Source organism: Priapulus caudatus, unplaced genomic scaffold (genome assembly GCF_000485595.1).
Source record: "Priapulus caudatus unplaced genomic scaffold, Priapulus_caudatus-5.0.1 Scaffold543, whole genome shotgun sequence".
Lineage (NCBI taxonomy): Eukaryota > Metazoa > Priapulida > Priapulimorpha > Priapulimorphida > Priapulidae > Priapulus > Priapulus caudatus.
In genome coordinates this window covers 9,542-13,990 of record NW_014577604.1, presented here as the reverse complement: position 1 = coordinate 13,990, position 4,449 = coordinate 9,542, and positions in this window count along the sequence as shown.

The following is a 4,449-nucleotide window of genomic DNA, read 5'->3' as shown; positions in this document are numbered from 1 at the left end:
AGAAAGAGAGGAGGAGGAGATAGAGATGCGAAGAGCAGAGAGAGAGAAGAGAGAGAGAGAGGAGATGCAGGAGATGAGAGAGAGGCGCGCTAGATGTATGAGAAAGAGAGATTAGATGAGAGCACGCTAGAGATGAAGAGGAGGAGACTGCACTGCCTGCGGACAATTACCAGCAATCATCCGACGTCTTCCAATAGTTTCTCCGCTATACATTAGGTTGAGCTAACAATCTAGCAAATTTAGAACTTCCCTCGTAGCTATAAAAGAGATGCTACAATAACTGTCGCATTACATTGGATTCGACGATGGAATTTCACTTTTTATTCTCTGATAAGAATAACCTATGAACCTACTTTCGCCTTCTGTGATATCCGTAAAACGTGTGTGTACAGTGAGCGAAAGGTGTCCCATACCTAAGTGCCTTCCAGCCGATACGAAATGAGATAGTTCACGGTCCGTGAGTTGCAAATACGAACAGCGGAATTAAATAATAACTTATTCGTAGGTCAACATATTTTCATATATAACAGAGGTTCGCGTAGCCTCACAGGTGCAAAGTTAGCAGCACAAGTTGACGCTTATCGCGCTTCTCACTTCGCATGGCCGGGATGTGTAAAAGGTGAAAACTACGGGAACTTTAAGGAAGAACGGGAACCTGCGGAGTCGTAGAGCTGGTCAGGCAGTTCAATGTGTGCCTTTCGCCGACGCCCGCCCTAAACATTGTTTAGCATTTATTTTAAACATTGGCAAGCGCTGCAATTAGTTATAAACATGGCGGACGGACTAGCGGATCAATCTCCGACGTGATGTGATGGACTACGAAGAGTTTTTCGCGGCATGGGGATACTGGCAGAACGCGCCCAGGTGCGTACATAGCAGTGCTATATACTAAGAATAGGGCCTTACTAGAACCTCCACAGCAGCAACCTACACGCTAGCCTTCTGCCAGTTTCTTGTTACTGGCGCAACGATCCACGTAAGTAGCCTATGTATTACACGTTCACAAGTGGAATACGTATCTTGAATACCAGTTATATGCAATTTATGTTATGTTATAAACCGATTTAGAGCCAAATTAATTGGAAACGTTTGGTTTTTATATTACTATATATATATTACATTATATTATACATATATATATATATATATATAATATATATAATATATTATAACAGAAGTCAATTTCTACCGTGTCCGGTATTAATCTTTATTTATCAAATTATATCATAAATATATATTATTATATATATATATATATATATATATATATATTATATATATATATATGAAGCAGAATTTGTGAGGAGCGTTAGGCAGCGATATATAGAGAGAGATGTCAACATAGAAATACCAACATTGTTATCAATTTTGGTCTTTTATATGACTATATAATATATAGCCAGCTGAAATGCCCGCCATTTAACGGTCAGATGTTCAAATTCCAACACAGAGCAACCATATTTGGCTGAATAAGTATTTGAAATCATGTTATCAAGCAGTGGCCTTATATATATGTTCTATGTGATAGACAGATATAAGCAACAATACATCACCGCGATTAAAACTCTTATTTAAATGCAATTATATATGTATTACTGATTTATATCAAGAAGCGTTATAATAGAAGGATAATAAACGATTAAAGATAATTATAATAATAATATAAGTATATTAATAGAAATTAAAATTTAAGAATATAATAACGATAAGAACTGCGAAATAATATACCTTCTTTATAGGTATAGGAAAAAGCCAGGCTAGGTTACAGCCTTCTAGCCGAATGGCACTGAGGTGGTTTTACAGCAGAGTTTTTTTTGCGCCCTCGGTGTTCTTTTTACGTCCCATTGACCTTAGTTATTACTAAAAAAATGATGACGGGGGCGCTCATTTTACGTGGTCATCGCATGCCACGCGCGAGATTCACAGTCCTCTAATGTGGTAGTTCCAGGCTTTTTACACTTGATAAATTTCACTTGCCCCGCGCCGGGAGTTTGAAACTTCCACTAGCCTTCATGTGGACATGTATAAGTGGCGGTTAGTGTAAAGTCATTATAGACGTGATGTCCATATATCTGTTTGCCGTAGATGCTGTATTAAATTTTATCCATCTATAATAATATAGAATAATAGAATAATATTGTTAGTCATTCAACTCACTCGTGGCTCGGCTCTTTTGTGCACTACGCATCGCCACCACACTCATGCACGAATCGTGTACGTGCACACGCACGCACGCACGCACTGTCTACGTGCACATGCACACTGCGCGCACACACGCACGCACGCATACGCACGCACGTGTACGTACACACACACGGGACGCACGCACGCACGCATGCACGCATACGTGTACCGCTGCACACGCACGCACTTCCCCCCACGCTATGCACGCACGTGTACTGTGCACTGATCGCACGCATGCACGCCACGTTGTACGTGCACACGCACCGGCCACGGACACACGCACGTTCTACGTGCACACGAACGCACGCTATTGCTACGCACGTGTACGCACGCACGCACGCCTACGCACGCCTACGCCACGCACGCCCCACGTTATACGCTTGCACACGCCACACACTGCGCACTACACGCACAAACGCAACGCATTTCACACGCTCTCTGCCCATCCTCTTGCTTCCATTGTCTTCGGTCCAGCCTTCCTTTTTTCCCTCCCCAGCTATCTTTCCACGCGCCTTTCCTCAGTCTCGAACACTCGCCTCCCTCTCTCAGCAAGCTTTATTATGCAGTTGTCTTCAGTCGTTGTCCTGCAGGCCTTAAACGGTGCTCGCGCATGCGTAATTCTTCAAGAATATTAATATTCTTGCTGAAAATTATGCATTTTTAAAATAGGAGGAGGTATTCTAGCATAGATTTGTTAAGATAAAATTCCATTGATTTACCATGCTCACTTAAAAACAGGACGATTGATCTTGCATGTAAGCCGTCCCCGCCTCGCATATTCAGCCAGTTATCATAACTCTTCGCAACGTTAGTGTGTTAGCGCTATGCGCAATATCTTAACTAGAAGATGTTATATTTTGTGATTATTAATGAATTTTAAATATGGCTAGCGGCGGTATCTCAGCTTATAGATTTCTGTATAATTAAATTGTTCATCAGTAGATCCTGTGTTTATAATTATAGAGCGCCTATGCCTGCCCTTAGGCGTGCAAATCCCTTCTTTATCCGCTCCCGCCCATCCCCTTGCCTCCATTGTCTTTCGGTCAGCCTCCTTTTTTCCCCTCCCCAGCTATCTTCCACGCTGCCTTTCCTCAGTCTCCGAACACTCGCTCCCTCTCTCAGCAAGCTATATTATGCAGTTGTCTTCAGTCTGTCCTGCACGCCTTAAACGGTGCTCGCGCATGCGTAATATCTCTCAAGAATATTAATATTTTGCGAAAATTATGCATTTAAAATAGAGAGGAGGTATTCTAGCATAGATTTGTAAGATAAAATTCCATGATTACATCTCACTTAAGAAACAGGACGATGATCTTGCATGTAAGGTCCCCGCTGCATATCCCAGCCAGTACATAATCTGGCAACGTTAGTGTGTTAGCGCATGCGCAATATCTTACTAGAAGAGTTATATTTTGTGATTATTATGAATTTAATATGGCTAGGGGGTATCTCAGCATAGATTTCTGTAATTAATTGTTATCAGTAGACCTGTGTTTATAATTAGGAGAGCGCCCTAGCCTGTAGGGTGCAAAATCCCTACTTCATCCGCTCCCGCCCATCCCCTTGCCTCCATTGTCTTTCGGTCAGCTTCCTTTTTCTCCTCTCCAGCTATCTTCCACGCTGCCTTTCCTCAGTCTCCGAACACTCGCTCCCTCTCTCAGCAAGCTATATTATACAGTTGTCTTCTGTTCGTATTGCACGCATGAAACAGTGCCCGCGCATGCGCAATATTTCTCGAGAATATTAATATTTTGCGAAAATTATGCATTTAAAATAGAGAGGAGCTATTCTAGCACAGATTTATATGATAAAATTTCATCAGTAGATCTCACTTAAGAAACAGGACGATGATCCTGCATGTAAGATCCCCGCTGCATATCCCAGCCAGTACATAATCTGGCAACGTTAGTGTGTTAGCGCATGCGCAATATATCACTAGAAGAGTCATATTTTGTAATGATTATAAATTTAATATCGTCATGGGGTATCTCAGCATCGATTTCTGTAATTAAGTGTTATCAGTAGAGTCAATGCGGCCAATTAATGGTCGGCCACGTCTGTATTTGTTGAGTCGTAGAACAATAGCTAGTTAACTTGGGCAGAGAAACAACTGTGGGTTCCAATAATGAAATGGTTTTTGGTTGTTAAAGTAGATGATTTGGGGGGACCTCAATGAAAATACTGCACTAGATAAGCCTATATCATTCAATACGTTATATTTTTAGCTCATCTGACATAGTCAGATGCAGCTTGTAGAATCGCATG